This window comes from Mauremys mutica, unplaced genomic scaffold (genome assembly GCF_020497125.1).
Source record: "Mauremys mutica isolate MM-2020 ecotype Southern unplaced genomic scaffold, ASM2049712v1 Super-Scaffold_100183, whole genome shotgun sequence".
In the NCBI taxonomy this organism is placed as follows: domain Eukaryota; kingdom Metazoa; phylum Chordata; order Testudines; family Geoemydidae; genus Mauremys; species Mauremys mutica.
In genome coordinates, this window is record NW_025423281.1 from 105,838 (window position 1) to 125,774 (window position 19,937).

The window sequence follows — 19,937 nt, forward strand, 5'->3', positions numbered from 1 at the left end:
AGTAAGCAAGGACTGGCCTGTCTCCCAAGATCTGTGAGAGTGGGGGATTGCCCTTCAGGACGGGTTGTAGATCCTTGATGATGCACTGGAGAGGTTTTAGTTGGGGGCTGAAGGTGATGGCTAGTGGGGTTCTGTTACTTCCTTTGTTGGGCCTGTCCTGTAGTAGGTGACTTCTGGGTACTCTTCTGGCTCTGTCAATCTGCTTCTTCACTTCAGCAGGTGGGTATTGTAGTTGTAAGAACGCTTGATAGAGATCTTGTAGGTGTTTGTCTCTGTCTGAGGGGTTAGAGCAAATGTGGTTATATCTTAGAGCTTGGCTGTAGACAATGGATTGTGTGATGTGGTCTGGGTGAAAGCTGGAGACATGTAGGTAAGTATAGCGTTCAGTATGTTTCTGGTATAGGGTGGTGTTCATGTGACCATCGCTTATTAGCACAGTAGTGTCCAGGAAGCGGATCTCTTGTGTGGACTGGTCCAGGCAGAGGTTGTAGGTGGGATGGAAATTGTTGAAATCATGGTGGAATTCCTCAAGGGGCATTAGGAGACGAGAGCTGAGGAAGCGTTGTTCTAAGTCAGCCATAAAAACGTTGGCACACCGTGGTTGCCCAGATTTTACTTAACACCGTGGTTGCCCTCTCCGTTGGGCAGCCAAACATGGAGAAGGGCCCTTGGAGTCTGGGCTTTCAACCAGCTCTGCACCCACATGACACTGATTGCATCTAGACCTCATTTCCCTGGTTTGCTTGTGAGAATGTCCTGTGGGACTGTGCCAAAAGCCTTAGTAACCCCAAGATAGATCCCATCTACTGTTTACCCACCTCCACTAGGCCCAGAACCCTGCCAAAGAAGGAAAGAGGATTGGTTTGGGATGATTTGTTCTTGACAAATCCATGCTCACTCGTCCTAAGAATCAAATTATCCTGTAGGTGCTGCTGACAAACTGATTGTTTAAGAATGTATTCCAGGCTCTCTCCAGCTGTGGAAGTGAGGCTGGCTAGTCTGCAAGTCCAAGGGGTCTCTTTGTTCCCCTTTGAAAGATAGGTCCTGTCTTGTTCATGGATGGGAAGATGTTCTTTTTCAGGGATCTCAGACGAGAACTGGGGCACAACACCTGGTTTGTTAAGGCCACAAAAATGGAGGCAGGAACCTCTTCTCTCCTGCTGGCAAAGAACCCCAGGTACCGAAAAAACAGAGACCCACATCCCTGAATGGGCTTTAGAAAAGGCAGTGGTTAAAAAGCTTGGCCCCGACCATTTCTTGTTTCCGCAGACTAGACATTTTAGCAAACTTTAGAATTCCTTGGTGCTAAACACCGTGAAACTCCCCTTTCTCCTTCACAGAGGGCTTTAACGCCCCTTATCTCACTCAGGCTCACAACTGCCCAGAGCTCGAGAACTGTCCCTGTTCCCACTGGACAGATGGGGAGGAGCCTGAGGTCCAGAGAAGGGAAATGACCTACCCAAGGGCCTACACAGCAAGGCAGTGGCAGAGCCAGAAAGAGAAGCCACCAGTTCTGACTCCTGTTCTAACAGACAAAAAAAAACTCCAGAGGCAGGGATAGAGCCCAGGAATTGAAATGGTGGGGAAATTTCATTTAAACCATTTCTGTCAGAAAATCCCATTCAGACTAAACCAGTTTGTTTCTTGAAATCATAACAAGTGGGATGAAAGTTCTTTGCAAAAAGATTTTGTTCAAAACAAAAGCATCTCCTGTTTGTCACAGTGCGTTAAATTGTCTCGTCGCACACAAAGAGGAGACACTTAGATCTCAAACATTAGATAAGATGCTTCAATCTGATCTAAGTCATTGCTGCTCTTAACAATTAAAAAATAAAAAAATACAAATAAAATAGACTGTTTCAGCTATTCTATTATGTCATAATCTGCTCTGAGTAAACGTGATAGGACACTTCATATTATGCACTACTCCTAGTGACACTCTCTAATGGATCCCCATCCTTCACCCACCGTGAGGTAGGTAGGAGCGGATCATTATTATCCCTACTTGAAAGAGGGAGAAGCTAAGGCTGAGAAAGGAGAAATGACTTGTCTTAGGTCACACACCCAGTCAGTGGCAGAGTTGGGAATAGGACCCAGGAGCCCTGATTTTCAAACTAACCATCGGATCTTGAATTTCAGACATTGAATGACCTGAATAAAGTGCTCTCACATGAGCTCCAGACCAACAACAGTGCACAGGAATTATTCAGCAAGTATTTGAGGAGAACTGCAATGTTAGAGAGAATCATGAACTGCTCAGAGACCATTAATGCAGAGAAGCAGCAAAATTCATCAAACATAGAACTGATTCTGACTTATTTCCTTGGTCTTAAAAGAGACCAACAAGGACCTGAGTCTCCTCCCTGTCAGTAACCCCCTGCTCAGCCAGTCAGGGTAGAGACTGAGGAAGGGAGGCTGAGGGTTCTCACCAGAGAGCCCAAAGGATGGGCCAGGTCACTGGTGGGGATCAAATAAAATTCAGAATAAAATTCGGCCTCCTTAAGCTTGTGTTTTCCATGCCTAGAATTCAACTCTCACCAGATGGATCAGACTGAACAGGTTTCAAACCTCGAGGAGGCTCTTACCTTCTAAACAGGGACGGCTGTTTTCTAGTAAAATCACTAAAAGGGAAGGAGAAAACTCGAAAGAGGTTCCTCCTGGCGCTCACATCCGTGAACCCGAATACTCCCTCAGTCCTCAAAGAGAGACCTGGAGAAGGAGACTTGCTGCAGCAAAGCCACAGGGGTCTCTGAGGTTTCCCTGGCCCCTCGCCCCTGTCCTGCCTGGCTGATGTCAGCATCTCTCTGTGAGGTCACCACCTCCCCACCACCTTGGACCAATAGTCTGAGGTCCTGCCAAAGGCCTTTGTGATGTCACTGCCACACCCCTCCCTTGCTGGGCTAATGTCCTGCCCCTGGCCAGGCACTTTGGAGGGTTGAGCTGCTCCCTGTGGATCACCCCACTCAAGGAGCATTCGTTCTAGGCAGAACTGACACCAACTTGTCTGGCTGGGGTGTTCCCTGGAAGCAGAGCACAAGTTTGAAATACGGGCAGCATAGAGCCTATAATCATAACATCAACTACAAAAATGATACACATCTAGAGATAGCATCATTATAATCAGTCAATCAGAACCTCTCCATAGACCCCTTACACGACAACCTTTCTACAATATTGGCTGCAAATATAGAACCGTGGTCACAGCAGTGATCTATACAGTTACAGATTATGTCAATAACATTACAAGAGGTGACACGGCATCAGTGAGACTGATACTGGAATACTGCCTCTAGTTTTGGTGTCCTCATGTGAAAAAGATGTTGTGAAACTGGAGCTGGGGCAGCAAAGAGACACCACATGTTCTGAGGGCTGGAGAAAAATGCCTTCTAGTGAGCTATTGAAAGAGCTCAACCTGTTTAGCTTATCAAAAGAAGATTGAAAGGTGACTTCACTGAAGTGTTGAAGTGCCTTAATGGAGAGAAAAGATTGGGTATTAAAGGGTTCTTGAATCAAGCAGAGAAAGGCATAACAAGACCCAATGGCTGGAACATGAAAAGAGACAAATTCATATTACAACTAAGGCACAAATATTCAACAGCGAGGATGATTCACCACAGGAACAAGCTACCAAGGAAAGTGGTGGATTCGCCATCTCCTGATGTCATTTCATGAAGACTAGATGCCTTTCTGGAATGTGTTCGCCCCAAAAGTAACTATGGTGTCCTACAGGAGGCCTGTGATATGCAGGGGGTCAGATTAGATGCTCTAATGGTCTCTTCTGGCCATAAAGTCGACTCATTTCTGAAAAACTGAGTGTAGCATTGGGAGCAGCGTCTGATGTTTCCCTGTCTAGCCGTCTTGTGGTCTAGAACAAATGCTCCTTGAGTGGGGTGATCCACAGGGAGTAGCTCAAACCTCTAGAGGTGTCTGGGATCAGCGGGGAGCAGTTGGTTGGGGCGTGGGAGTCCCGGGGGTCTGTCTGGGGACAGGGGTGTGGATAATGGTTAGGGGGACAGGTAGGGGGTAGGGTCCTAGGGAGGCAGTTACAGTGGGGGTGTCTCAGGAGGGGTAAGTCAGGGGACAAGGAGCAGGGGGGGTTGGGGTTCTGAGGGGGGCAGCCAGGGGGCAGGAAGTGGGAGGCAGTGGATGGGGTGGGGCTAGGGCGAGGCTCCCTGGGTGCACACCCTAATGAAATGGGCTGCACACGCCTATGGTCACGGGGGTGAGCCACCCGCATCCTTTTCCTGTTTGTGCCATTTCTTTCCGTCTCAAAATCTGATAACAATTCTCTCTGGTTCTTCCCCTTCTCTCTCCCCTCCCCACATGTGGCTAGAAAATCCAAGGAGATTCCCTCGTTTTCCCTAAAATTATTGAGACTCTAGTCTCTTATTTTCCCTATTCTCTCCGTAATTCTTAAATTCTGCTCAGCTTTGGGATGTGAACCCAGCCCGTTTATCTGCAGCAATTTGTCCTGGGTAGGTGGAATTTGCTGTCCTGTGTCACTCCCCCAGCGTGGGTGGTGGTTAGTGGGTGCTGGCTGGGGAAGCCCGCAGACACGGCTGCCTCTGGGGAGGGAGATGGGGGGGCAGATCTCTGCCAGCGACAGGACATGGCCGCACAGGAGGGGAAGGGAGGAGCCAGTGTCCCTATGGAGCCGGCCCAGCCCCTTTGGTTCTGCTCCTTTCCAGCATTTTGTTCAGAGACTTTATTACTGGGGAGGCTGAAAAATCTCCCTGTGTGCTTAGCCTGGCAGGAGGGGCCAGGTCTCCCTTGCAATAAAGAGCTGGAGCATGTTCCCAGCATGGCAGAACCTAGGCTGTGTCTCTGCAGGGAAAGATCCTGGGGGAATCGTGATGTGACATGAACTAAAGCCTGTTCTGAAACCTCCGCAACTGCCCTTCTCGCCCTGCCAGGCTGCAGGATGTCGTTCATGTTTCGCTCCAGCTCATCCCATCCTCCCATGGGACAGGGAAGGGAAATGGCTGCAGTGGAGCCAGTTCAGGTAGGGGTTATGGGGGCGGGTTGCTGGTGGGTTCCTGCTGGAGGGAGAGGGACAGTAAATACACAGGAGGTGGGAGGCTTGGGCAGTCTGATTTGGAGGTTGGAGCGGGGCAGGAAATTCCCAGGGTGGAGAATGGGAGGAGGCCAGGGTGTAGCAAACCTATTGGGACTTGTTCAATATGCTGCTTCCATTCTAGGAACAGACCCACGAGGTAAGTGGGTGGAAATGCTCTAATTTGTGGGACAGGAAACAACCCCCCTCGGTGGGGCTAGGAAAATGGGCCAGAATCCCAGGACTGGAGCATGACCTGATTAACCAGCAGTTGCTGTGAGATGTGAGGGGGCACCCACCAGGGAGGCTTGGGGGGGTTCTTAACCTTTTTCTTTCTAAGGCCCCCAACGTGCTATAAAAACTCCACGGCCCTGCATGTGCCTGGTTCTCTGCGTATAAAAGCCAGGGCTGGCGTTAGGGGGCGGCAACCAGGGCATTTGCCTGGGGCCCAATGTGACAGGCCCCCCCTGCAAAGCTAATTTACGTAGATACCTAATGCATGATTATTCTTGCTACAGACCGATCAATCGATTCTCTGTTTAGCACACAGTGATTCCATATGACATAACGTGTTAGTTATTTATAACACCACACAGTAAATGAACAGTAAACTAAAATCACTGGCTGCTGTTCCCACCCTTACTCCTACACTGCTGCTGTGGCCTGTGGTGCCCGGTGCTCTGCCTGCAGCTCAAGCCGGGCTTTGCGCTCTCACACGGGGGCTGCATCTTGCCGGAGCCCCAGATACTCTGCAGCCCTGTGGCCGCTCCTGGCTCACCAGGGGCCATTTCAGATTTTGGGGAGGGGGCAACTTTAACTGTGATTCCAGGGGCTACTGAGGCACCTGAAAAGTGTACGGTTTTTTGCAGAAAATAACTTAGAAATTCACTGACGAGCTCTGTATCTAATTGTTATATAAAGAAAGATAAATATTTACTGACTCCAATTACAGCCACATATTAAATGTAAAATTAAATTTAGAACAATCAGGAGATAATACAGCAAGATCTTCCCTATCCCAAGCCTTGAGGTATCCGTTCTGGAGCTTTGACGCAGGTGTCAGAAACACAAGTTTGATACTTTGCACCCTCTCTTTCATAGAGATAAATAAATATAGAGAAAGGAAGCAGATTTTACTTAACAGACACACTCTGTGTTACTGCCATTATCTCCTCTATTTTAGTCAATTGTTTTTCACTCCACTGACAACGTATTTACTTACTTTTATATACGTGATTAAGGTTTTTTTCTCTTAAGAACGGAAATTTATTTTTCTAGTTATTTTGGCATTTATGTTTACTGATCACAATCATGTATGTGGCTTACTAACATTTGACTCCATCACTGCTATTAGTATCATACTTGGAGCTGCATTTATTTTCATAGAAGTTTTAAGTTACTTTCCAGATATAACTGTACCATGAAGTTTGGGGGAGACGGGGCCCTGCACCTCCCCCACTTCCTGCCATTCACCGTGACTCTCAGCCGGCCAGTAAAACAGAAGGTTTGTTAGACGACAGGAACACAGTCCCAAACAGAGCTCGTAGGTACAGACAACAGGACCCCTTGGTCAGGTCCATCTTGGGGGGTAGGGAGCCAGACCCGGTTCTGGCCTCCCTCCCTTTCCCCAGCCAGCTCCAAACTGAAACCCCTCCTCCAGCCGTCTCCTCCAGCCACACACCCCCCGGCTCCTCCTCCAGCCTTTGTCCAGTTTTCTCGGGCAGAAGGTGTCATCTGGCCCCATCCCCCTCCTGGGCTCAGGTTAAATGCTCAGCTATCGCCCCTCAAGTGAAGTCACACCCTGATATCCCATCCCCAATGCAGACAGTCTCAGTAAAACTCCCCCGCAACATCCCCAGCTCAATCCTCCCCACTCCCTGCTTCGTCACAGACTAAAAATACAATCTGAAGATAAGTGATCTTCATCTGCACAGTGTCTGAAGTTTTGAGTTTAGCTAATTTTTTCAAACGAGCCCTGCTCAGGTAAGTACATGCAACATGTACAGTCTGTTATTTGCTAGTACCATTTAAATAACGAATGACAAAGCACAATACGGCAATTACAGTAATAATGATAATTACTCCAGCCAGGCCAGGTGAGGCATTTTAGAACTCGTTACTCAAAGAACTGAATTTAAGCATAAGACAGAAATAAAATGATGAAATGCACAGACCAGTTAAAAAGCTAAAATACCAGCACTGTCATCCTGACCGAATGTGAAGAATAAAATTACAGAGACTACATGTACTTTGCGCGTTTTGACAGGAAGTAAAAGGAAGTAACAACAGTAACTGACGTGTCTGTGGTGGGGTGTGTGTGTGGGGGGGGGAGTGTGAGACACACCCGCTGTCACTCCCAGCCCAGCGGCACTCACTAGTCCGAAGGCTCGTTCACACGGCAGCAGGGGCCAGCAGCTCCCACTCCTGACCCAGAAGCAGCAGCACAGAATCTTGTCCCCCCAGCTCAGCTCAGCAGAGACTGGGCACAGAGGCAGGAGGGTGGGGCCACCCCGACATCAGCCCCCCCCACCCAAACCCCCGCACAGCACAGGAGGCTCCTGGGAGCAGCTTGGCCGGGGCAGCTCCAAGTGGGGGGGGGGAAGGGCTGCAGGAAGAGCTGCAGGGGCAGACAGCTGAAGAGAAATGTGGGGAGGAGAGACAGGACACCCCTGCTGGAGGAACCCCCTCAGCAAGGCCCCCCTGGACCGTCATGTCGTCTGCCCCCCACTGAGTCTGGCCCCATCCAGCTCTTCACAATGAGAACAGCGCTGGGCTCCCTGCCAGCGAGCTCTCCCTGCACCTGCCAGGGCCTCCGTCTCCTGTGTCCGTCTGTGGCTAGTAGGGGGGGATGGATCTGCTGGGAGAGACAAGGGGCTCTCGCTTCGTCCCCTCACCCTGGAGTTTACTGGATGCTATGAGCAGGGGCGGCACTAGGATTTCCGCTGCCCCAAGCAGGGCGGCGCGCCGCGGGGGGTGCTCTGGCGGTCGCCGGTCCCGCAGCGCTGGTGGACCTCTCGCAGACGTGCCTGCGGAGGGGCTGCTGGTCTCGCGGCACGTCTGCAGGAGGTCCACCGGAGCCGCGGGACCAGTGGACCTTCTGCAGGCATGCCTGCGGGAGGTCTGCTGGAGCCGCCTGCCACGGAACGCTGCCCCAAGCGCGCGTTTGGCGCGCTGGGGTCTGGAGCCGGCCCTGGCTTTTAGCGGGGTGGGGGTGGGACTCTGCCTGTGAGCCACCCAGAGCTTCCATTTGATCGGCTCCTCTCCCCCAGGAGTGTGGGGCTGTGAGTGGGGCAGCAGGTACCGAGTGTTGGACTCTTGCTCTTTCAGGGGCCGGTGACCTTCGAGGAGGTGGCTGTGTATTTCACCAGGGGAGAGGGGGCTCTGCTGGACCCCACTCAGAGAGCCCTCTACAGGGGTGTCATGCAGGAGAACTATGAGAACGTGACCTCGCTGGGTAAGGAGTCCTGTCCCCTGGGTTATTAGAAGCTGTGGGGTCTCTAAAGAACCTGAGCAGTAATAACTTTATACCTTTATTCATCATACAAGTTTTGACAAGTTTCCTTGCCCCCTGTTTTTTGCCTCATCTCCCACCCACTAGAATAATTTTTAGACATTTGTCATCAGTCATTTTGAAATTGCATTTAATGTGTCCTTATTGGCTACATTAATAACTGTAGGTTTCATGCCTTTTCCTCATTTTAAGAGGAAAATATGCCACCTGTAGAATTCTAAATTGAGTAAATAGGTGTGTGACTCATGCCTGGCTTGTGTGACAGTCAGATGAGCTCCTCTTTTGATAGAAGAGAGTATAACGTTGTCATTCAGGAGCCCAAAGGTGAAAGGAGAACAGAGCCATGTGAGAGGAGGAGAAGGCGGGGAGTAGATAATTCTGGGGTGCCAGGACATGGAGCGGGTCTGTGCAGGGTTAGAGTTAAGATGGAGAAAGGAGGGATGAGGTTGTGAGAGACGAGGAGGGAACAGAAGATGCTCCCAAGGTGCCGGGCGGTGATGCCAGCTGAGAGTAAAGGGAAGAAGGGGAGGGGAGTGTGGAGGAAGGGCACCCAGGAAGTGGGTTGGGTGGGTCAGTGGGAGAGAGGAGAGGTTTGGGGATTCAGAGCTGTGGGGATCCCAGACATTTCACCCCAAATCCCTACCCAAGCCTTGTTCTAGAGCCTGCACTCCAGTTTTCTTTCTGTTCTGTTTCACTTATATACATGTTTTCCCCAAATATTATTTTAACTCTTGACCTCCCTCTCCCGCTCATTACCCCCCTCCCTGTATAACCTCCCCATCTCTATGCACAGAGACCCCGGCCACCGACCCTGAGTCCTTGCTGCATCCTCCCGCCCAGAGCAGGGCCCCTACCCAGGCACACATGGGCACTTTGTTGATGATGTCACAGGGTGGTGGTGTAGCCTGTGCAATTTTTACACCTATAAGATTACGTATTGGGGCACAGCTTGCCCTTGTACATGGCTACTCAACGTTAATTGAGAAGATGAAATTTGGTGAAACACACAGAAACTTGATTTAATGGAGACAGTTATAACTGAAATCATAGACAAGGATCAATCTACATAATGTACCCGTCGCCGAATTGCTGCCGAATCCACGGGACTGGCGGACCTCCCGCAGACAAGCCGCCGAAGGCTGCCTGACTGACGCCCTCACAGGGACCACCCGGGCGGCCCCCGCGGCTTTCCATCCCGGGCACGTGCTTGGATAGGGACTCGCATGCCTCTCCTTTTTCACCAGGGTTTGAGGATTGCAGCTTGTCCTCCACTGTGTTCACTGGACTAACGTCCAGTTCCTGTGCGTTGCTTTCTCTCCAGGGGCTGTGAGCAGTGCGTGTGTGTGAGAGAGGTGGGAATTTTGGTGATGCGTGTATGAAGCCAATACGCACCTTAGTTTCCCTCTGTGGTTGGCATTGCTATGATTAGAACAAGCAGGAGACATGGGGTGTTTTGTCACATAGCTGTCATGGGGTGATATGAATGGGTCATTAAGGACAGGCTGGGACCAACCTACATCATTGGAATACCCGACAAAGACAAGGGAATGATTGTCACCTGTCCATGGGAGGATCTCCGCTTGGCTGAGTGAAGCATACATGGACTCGTTACATTATTGGGAGCAGGAATAACTGGGCTCATAGACACAGGGAGCTCTACCGGAGCAAAGACAAATGGACAGGTGCAGTTAAAGGAAACCAAAGTGTTTTCTACAGCAGCCTGGCTCAAGGGCATTGGCCAGTATTGACTATATTGTCTTCTTCGCTTCCCTGTGCTAATCTAAGGACTTTCCAGTGCTGTGTTTTGGTTCACTAATGAACCCTGCTATGTTTTAACAGTCTGCCCAGTGCCACAGCAAAAACTTGCTCTGTGCATTGACTGAGGAACAGTCTCTGAACAGGAGTGTCGTTCAGCTGGACCTGCTGGCAGAGCTCACAGGTTGAAGTAGGAGTGTTGAAGCCAGAGGACTATTTAAAAGCCCAGGCATTGCACAGATCCCATGGATCCATGACAGTGCCAGTGTGCCTAATGGGGAAAGGATATAAAACAAGACAAGGATCTAAATGCATATTTTGCATGGTCCCCTCATCAGTGCTCATGGGAATCCCTGATCATTTCCAACGTGTATTAAAACCTTCCTTAAAGGCTCACCTCTTAGTTATCACGTCATGTCAGTTATGTTAGAGGCCTCCCGCTTCCCTGGTTCTTGTCACGCAGACAGCTAGCAGCAAAAGACCAGAAGTCCGAAGCGCAGACAATGCCATGTTTATTGGGGTTAGTTTCTAAGCAAGCATATTCCGAAGCCCTTCACACCGGTCGGGCTTATCTCTATACTCCCATAGAGTCTGTTCCCCAGTGTTTCCTTCCCAGCTCTAATGCGGCAGAGCCTTGCCTGTGTTCCTGTTCCACGTTCCCCCCTGTTAACAAACATGATTCCAATTTCCCTTCCCCCTCCTGTTTATATAGTAATATTCTCTGCTATACGTTAACCAATCATTGTACTGAAATTTAATGAACCAATCCTAACAGATTGTAATATAATTCTCTAACCAATTATATCCCACTACCCTAATTAACTTACACCTAGCAAAATTAATTATACAGCAGAGAGAAACACTTAGAGAACCAGACAGATTAACAATGGAAAATTGTGGGACATAAAGAAAAAGCAATACAGAAAAGAGTTTCACAACCGCAACTATTGATAAGTGATTTCTTGCCAGACAGGATGCTGTCAAACTAAGTTTTCTTTAACCATCTTAAGATCTGTTTCTTTATCTGGTGGTGATGGGCGCTATCAGGACAGGATCATCTTCCTAACAGCCCAATAGCACCTTATTTCAGTGTGACTGGTTTGGGATGTGGGGATGTGACCCTGCGCTTCCCAGCTTATGGCTGCCCCTGCTGCTTAGCCAAAGGCCTTAGAACAAGGCCTCAGACGGTCACAGTAAGAGAAGGCCCAGACACAGGCAGACTGTGATTTTGATTCTTTGTTTTTATACCCCTGTAACTAGCTAAGTGATAAAAATACACCTAAGTTCTTAAACTATAGGCTTTACAGACAGGTCTGAATATCTCTACTCTAACCCATTCTGTGTCTGTCTTGTGTATTTAGATTGTAAATTCTTCAGGGCATGGGCCATCTACTGTTCTGTGTTTGTACTTTGCCTAGCACAATGGGGACTCACTGTTAGTTCATTCTTAGGCACTAAGGTAATGAATATGATTAACAACTCTCCTGCCACTTTGAGCCAAGGAAGCTGGCCTTGGGATGTTACTGCTTAAAAATGAGCTGGTGGTAAAACCATGGAATATTCTTTGTGACAAGTATCCCACAAATTCCACTGACTTCCCTTATTTTCTTTGCCTGCAGTAGGGCTTCCAGATTCCAAATCTGATGTGATCTCCCGTCTGGAACGAGAGGAAGAGCGGTGGGTCCCAGATCTCCAGGGCGCTGAGAAAGAAGTGCTCCTGAGAGCTGCCTGCACAGGTAGGGAATTGGGATTCCCTCAAAAACTGTCTGTGATTTCAGGAAACATTTGGGATGCCCTACAAAGACCCTATGAGCCCTCCAAGTTCAGGATTGTTCCCTGCAGATGTGACTCATGGCTTCCCACCTATGCTCTGACAAGTGGCAGCAGGTCCCTGCCCAATGTAGCTTTCACCTGAGTGTTCTGGTGAAAATCAGCACCTGATCGGTTTGATCTCTCCCACACACATTTTGGTTTGTTCATCCCTTTTTCCATTCCTCTCTCTGACATTTCCTTTCTCTCCGGTGCAGGGAGTGACCTATGTCTGGATTCTCTCTGTATCCCATCAGGTGTTGGGATGGTGAGTGAGAATGAGGAGCAGAAACCCCAGCGGGAAGATGCTGAGCAAGTAGAACCACATGGAACGTTATCAGGAAGATCCAAAGGGAACGTTTCCGGGAGTTGTGCACTCCCAGAAAAAGAAACAGCCTGTGAGACTCAGCAGAGGTCAGAAGAAAACTTAAGTAGCCACTCAGACCTTATTCCACACGAGAGAATCAACTTGGAACAGACACGCTACACATGCCATGAGTGTGGGAAAAGCTTCAATGGGAGCTCAGACCTTGTCACTCATCAGAGAATGCACAGAGGAGAGAGACCCTACATGTGCTCCAAGTGCGGGGAAAGCTTCAGTCAGAGCTCTACCCTTATCACACACTGGAGAACCCACACTGGAGAGAAACCCTACATGTGCTCTGAGTGCGGGAAAAGCTTTAGTCGGCGCTCACACCTTATCACACATCGGTGAATCCACACAGGTGAGAAACCTTATGGATGTTCTGAGTGTGGGAAACACTTCCTTGATAGTTCAACCCTCATCTCACATCAGCGAATTCACACAAGAGAGAGACCCTACACGTGCTCTGAGTGCGGGAAAAGCTTTAGTCGGCGCTCACACCTTATCACACATCTTAGAATCCACACAGGAGAGACGCCCTACACATGCTCTGAGTGCGGGAAATGCTTCACTGATAGTTCAGCCCTCATATCACATCAGAGAATCCACACAGGGGAGATGCCCTATACATGCTCCGAGTGCGGGAAACGCTTCAATTGGAGCTCACACCTTATCACACACAGGAGAATCCACACAGGTGAGAAACCTTTTGGATGCTCTGAGTGCGGGAAAAGCTTCAGTTGGAGCTCACACCTTATCAGGCATCAGAAAATCCATGTAAGAGAGAACTGTAATAAATGCCTTGACTAGGGCTGAGCAAAGTTTTTTTTTTTTAAATCACATTTGCTAATTCCCCCATAGTGATGTTTGCACCATCTTCACCCTAGTAGCTCAGCTCTCCCAGATGGGTTGCCTGCTTCTGCCTTTTCCAGCTCACCCTTCTTTGGGGTCAGTCCTGTGATCTTTTCTATTGAGTCGTAGGAGTGTATGTCATAGAACCATAGAATATTAGGGTTGGAAGGGACCTCAGGAGGTATCTAGTCCATTCCCCTGCTGAAAGCAGGACCAACCCCAACTAAATCAACCCAGCCAGGTTTTGTCAAGCCAGGCCTTAAAAATCTCTCAGGATGGAGATTCCACCACCTCCCTAGGTAACCCATTCCAGTGCTTCACCACCACCTTAGCAAAATTAGTTTCCTAATATCCAACCTAGATGGCTCCCACTGCAACTTGAGACCATTGCTCCTTGTTCTGTCATCTGCTACCACTGAGAACAGCCAAGCTCCATCAGCTCCAGGTGGGAGAGAGGTTTGATTCCCAACAAGCTACACTGAGGCAAAAACTACCTGTGCCTGACATCCACTAGGACTGTACATGGCATTGGCTGCTCAAGTTAGTGATCTTGGTGTAAAAAGACAATTATAGTTGTAGAGCAGATGCAGTCCAGGTGCAGTGGCTGCCATTAGCTTTCCCCTTGTCCTAACCTAAACTGCATCACTTTCCCTAGTCTAAACAAACCCTGAGCATCACGGTTATACTGTTCCCCCTTTTCACAGCAATTGTTAGTCATCGAGTTCCCCCTTTGGGAACAAATTGTTTCATTTCCCCGTTGCTCTGATATTGGTTCAGGTTGTGCTGGAGAGCAGATATTTTTACTACCATTTTCCTCACTTAAACTATATTGAACTATAACAAAGATCAGGAACAGGGCAGGGATAGGGGAAAATGTCATTTCACACCCTATCTCCTATTGTTACAGAGGAAGTCAGAGGGATTCCCTTATTCCCCATCACCATCCCAATCCCCCTGTTGTGCAGTTGGTTAGGTCAATCTTTTTTCCTAAAGGGCTGGGAAGATGATACCCTAGTAAATGACATGGAACTAAGCAAAATACCCAGGCATTGGGCTCCCAAAGCCGTTGTGGCCCAGGCCCTATCGCTCCTGAAGATATCTCCTTCCTAATCAGGTGCATGTTGGGAAATGCAATCCCTTTCTAGGTAGAGATGGGGAAAAATGGAGGTGACATTTCTGTTCAGCTCACCCCTGGGAGATGCTGCAAATGTGTAGAAGTTGAAACCCATGTTGAATGTGATATATCTGCAGAAAGATACCTATTTTTAATAGAGACCTGACATTTGGTATCTTACAGGGATTCTAAGCCGCACCTGAATTTAGTTCCTAATTTAAATCTGTGCCACCAGATTAAAGAAATAAAAGGGCACAGTAGGGGGAGTTGTACCTCACTGTCACTACTGATCTGTTGTGTGGTTGGTGAAGAATTCTACGCCAGAGAAGTGTAAAATTACTCCAAGGAAGGTCAAAGATTTGACAAGAGCTCAGGTAGAAATTGCAGGTACTAGTGGTTGATTTTCAGCCCAGATATGGAAGCTATGGTGTTTTTAGAATCCTGCTCCCTAGTTAAATGGCACTGATCACATTCCTAAAGGACTCCATGATTAAACTGGGCATAACTGTCTTTTACCATCTGGCTCCAGAGTTAGATGAAGCACAGAGAGAAACAGCTGATTCCTTCAGAGCCATTCCATGCCTATGGGTCCCAATCTGGCTGCCTTGTTGGACAAGGAGCACTTCCTTGCTGGCCAAACAATGAGGGAATGTATCAGATGCGAAGTTCACCCTGCAGGATACTTGAATGCTAAGTCCAGAGTCTATGGTTTGGTCTCTTAGGGCAGGTCTATGCTACCCACCGGATCAGCGGGTAGTGATCGATCTATTGGGGTGTTGATTTATCGCATCTAGTCTAGACATGATAAATCAATCCCTGAGCGCTCTCCTGTCGACTCTGGTACTCCAGCACCGCTAGAGGCGCAAGCGGAGTCGACAGGGGAGCAGCAGCAGTCGACTCAGCGCCGTGAAGATGCCGAGGTAAATCGACCTACATACATCGACTTCAGCTCTGCTATTCCCGTAGCTGAAGTTGTGTATCTTAGATCAATCCCCCCTCCTAGTGTAGACCCGTCGTTAGTTTTTCTCTTGAGTCTAATGCATTTGTATCACCTCTCTGCCTCCTGCTTCTTTGAAAAATTAGAAAGTGTGAAAATAGAGCACAGGTGGTTCTAATTCCTCAGCATCTTCCTGCTGGGTTTTCCCCTCCTCATTCTCACTCACGGTCCCATCACCCGATGGGAGACAGAGAGAATGAGACATAGGTCATGCCCTGCACTTGAGAGAGAGGAAATCTGTGCCAGTACCTGGTTCCTAAACTGCAGCTACAGTTCCTACTCCAGGCGAATCCAAAGCCCGAGAGGTGCAGAGATCCAACTCCTTATTATCTTAGAAACATTTTGTTCCCTTTTCTATTTTTCGTCTGTTTCTTTTTATGAAGTTGGAGAACTCCCAGTCTTTCTATTTGATAGCCTTAAAACCCTGCCCTATGAAATGACAACGCATGCGCCTCACCTGTGCAAGCATTGCAAGGAATTGAGTGGTCAGATACGTACTGTTCAGCAAGAGCTGTTTGAATTCTTTTACTAATGTGTCTCTTAAGGTCTGTATGTATTTTGGGGCGAGAGGGCGAGGAGAAATATTAGCTACAGAATAGTGAAATCTAAGAAGAAAACTAATTAGCTTTGACGTTGTGGGCTAAATGTCAGCAATGATTTGGTTTCGGTATTGAAACATTCAGCTGGGTAAATTTGGGTTGCACTGCCTGGGTCAAAATCTCTGATTGGGGTTTCGGCATCACTAAATGTGCACCTGCCTTCTTGGGTTGCTCTTTTAGGATTTATAGGGGTTGGTTTTTCTGCTGTATTAATCTGATGGTTGGACTAAATTGACGACTTGATTCCAGCGCAATATCCTTGTTAACTCATTGATTTCCTGATTTGACCTGAACTTTATCACTGTGTTGCTTAACCCTTAGCTGAGTGGTGTCTATAGTCATTTAGCTTTAGTGACGTGCGCTCTTGGATTTATTTGTTCATGTTAATAAAACAAGTAACTGGGAAATTGAGTCATTTCTTTCAATAAGCAACGGGGGCTGGAACTTTTCTTTGTATATTTCCCTTTAATTCAATCTCCATTTTCTTCATTTCACACTGTTCTAAGTTAAGGAACGTGGAGCAACAAAAACTGACACAAACCTGTTGCTGCCCCATTCGGTGCCCCTCCAGCAGGAGCAGAGAACAAACCCCTCCTGGAGCCGGGATTGTCACACTGGACTGGAAATACAGACGCGTGTTTCCAAGCTTTGCTGTCTTTCTCCAATCATGGCATAAGGGTGACACCTACACCTGCTTGTAATCACGCCTGGCAGGAAGGAGATCCCGATGTGCATTGCCTTGGGAGCAGGGGGATCTGGGAGACACTGGGGGCTATTTACCCAGATCTCAGGAGCAATCTGTTCGGGGGTGTTGCAGTAGAAAAGAGCTGGGTGCTGCTTTCCCCACTTATTTCTCCTTATCCCCTTTCAGCCTCTCCTCTTTCCCTTTCTTCCCCCTCCTCCCCCACCCTCTGGCAGGGAGACTTGGTCACTTCCCTGCTCCCAGGGGCGCTCACTCTCCCGTAGCTGGATTGGCCCCTGTGAGCGCTAATAGGAGCGAGAGCCTGGGTGCGGGTCAGTCCCTGCAGCGGCTCTGGGACACACAGGGGCAGGAGGAGGAGCAGAGATGGGGCTAGTTCCCACCTCAGACAGTCCCTGGCCCGGTGAGTGCGGCAGCTGCAGCCTGGGTTGGGCTTGAAGGAGCCAGGAAGGGGCTGGAGCAGTGGGGGGCTGGTAGGAAGGAAGCAGGAAAAACAAGGAAAAGAGCCGTGGGGCAGCTCCTGGTGGCCGGGCTTTGTAAGGTACCAGACACTGCTGGTGCTGCTGCCTCCAGTGTGCGCTGGGAACCGGGGCTGAGCTCCGGGCTGCTGCTGCGGCGCCAGAGGGGCTGCTCCAGGGACAGACTTTCACTGAAGCACTTTCTGTGCCCATCCGAGGTGGGGACTTTCTCCAGCTGGACCCAGTCCCAGGCTCTGCTGCCCCCGGCCAGGGGCCGCAGGCACCAGGGGCCAGAGGGACCCCAGGGGCAGCCCTGGGTGGGCAGAAGAGAGACTCCACACACAGGTCCCAGAAGCTGAGGGTCTCGCAGTCCCGGGGGATCTGTTCTTGGGTGGGGTCTGGACAGCGATGGAGCCCCTGCCTCATGCTGCCTCAGGTGTAGTGTGAGAAATTGCTGTGTGTAGGAATTTGCTACTTATGGTGCACTGAGCATGCTCACATGAACTGAGAATGCTCAGTAAATCTGCTGAAGCCATTTCCCTTCACCCTGCCCTTACTCAGAATCAGGTTCCGCAGATTGCTATTTACAGGGTGTCATAAACGTATAGCTACAGGTAGCATAAAATACCCTGTAAAGGGTTAAAAAGCTCAGATCACCTGGTTGGCACATGACCAAAAGGACCAATAAGGGAAGAAAATACTTTCAAATCTGTGGGGGAAGGATTTTGTTTTCGTGTTCCTTTGTTCTCTCTGGGTCAGCGAGGAACCAGGGAATGGAAAATACATCTCCCTAAGCACATGGCATAGAAAAACCTTAGAGTTCTATCCATAGGCAGGTCCCTGCAGACCTTGCTGAGTCACAACGCGTATCTGCCTTCTCTCAATGGGTCCATTGTGTAGCTGATGGTCCATAATGGACCATCAAGCAGGCTAGGCAGAACTGACACCAACTTGTCTCCCTGGAAGCATAGCACAGGTTTGAAATACGGACAGCAGAGAGCCAATATAACGTCAACTTCAAAAATGATACATCTAGAGATGGCATAATTATAATCAGCCAATCAGAACCTCTCCATAGACCCCTTACACAACAACTTTTCTACAAGATTGGCTACAAATATAGAACAGCGGTCGCAATGGTGATCTATACAGTTACAGATTATGTCAATAACGTCACAGGAGGTGACACGGCATCAGTGAGACTGATACTGGAATACTGCCTCCAGTTTTGGTGTCCTCAGTTGAAAAACATGATGTGAAACTGGAGCTGGGGCAGCAAAGAGCCACCAAATGTCCTGAGGGCTGGAGAAAAATGCCTTCTAGTGAGCTATTGAAAGAGCTCAACCTGTCCAGCTTATCAAAAGAAGATTGAAAGGTGACTTCACTGAAGTGTTGAAGTGCCTTAATGGAGAGAAAAGATTGGATATTAAAGGGCTCTTTAATCTAGCAGAGAAAAGCATAACAAGACCCAATGTCTGGAAGGTGAAAAGAGACAAATTCATATTACAACTAAGGCACAAAGATTCAACAGCGAGGATGATTGACCACAGGAACAAAGTACCAAGGAAAGTGGTGGATTCTCCATCTCCTGATGTCATTTCATGAAGACTAGATGCCTTTCTGGAATGTGTTAGCTTCAAAAAGTAGCTATTGTGTCATACAGGAGGCCTGTAATATGCAGGGGGTCAGATTAGATGCTCTAATGGTCTCTTCTGGCAATAAAGTCGACTCATTTCTGAAAAACTGAGTGTAGCATTGGGAGCAGCGTCTGATGTTTCCCTGTCTAGCCGGCTTGTTGCCTAGAACAAATGCTCCTTGAGTGGGGTGATCCACAGGGAGTAGCTCAAACCTCCAAAGTGCCTGGCCAGGGGCAGGAAATTAGCCCAGCAAGGGAGGGGTGTGGCAGTGACATCACAAAGGCCTTTGGCAGGACCTGAGACTCTTGGTCAAAGGTGGTGGGGAGGTGGTGACCTCACAGAGAGATGCTGACATCAGCCAGGCAGGACTGGGGCAAGGGGCCAGGGAAACCTCAGAGACCCCTGTGGCTTTGCTTCAGCAAGTCTCCTTCTCCAGGTCTCTCTTTGAGGACTGAGGGAGTATTCGGGTTCACGGACGTGAGCACCAGGAAGAACCTCTTTCAAGTTTTCTCCTTCCCTTTTCGTGATTTTACTAGAAAACAGCCGTCCCTGTTTAGAAGGTAAGAGCCTCCTGGAGGTTTGAAACCTGTTCAGTCTGATCCATCTGGTGACAGTTGAATTCTAGGCATGGAAAACATGAGCTTAAGGAGGCAGAATTTTATTGCTCACCTGGGATTTTGTCCCTTAGAATCACCGGGGATATTAGGTTTTGTCCTTTTTGTTTCCCCTTTTCCTCCATCCCTCCCTCCCTCCTTTCTCTTCGTTTCTTGCTTCTTTTGTTCTTTCTCCTGTTCCCCTCCCAACACCAGGAGAGTAGTGTGTGTGTGTGTGTGGCGGGGGAGGGCTCTGCAGCTCCCACTGTGGGAAGTCCACACAAAAATGTGGGGCTGAAATAGTGCTCGGGCAGTGATCCCCACCAGTGACCTGGGCCATCCTTTGGGCTCTGTGGTGAGAACTCTCAGCCTCCCGTCCTCAGTCTCTACCCTGATTGGCTCAGCAGGGGGTTATTGACAGGGAGGAGACTCAGGTCCTTGTTCTCTTTTAAGACCAAGGAAATAAGTCAGAACCAGTTCTATGTTTGATGAATT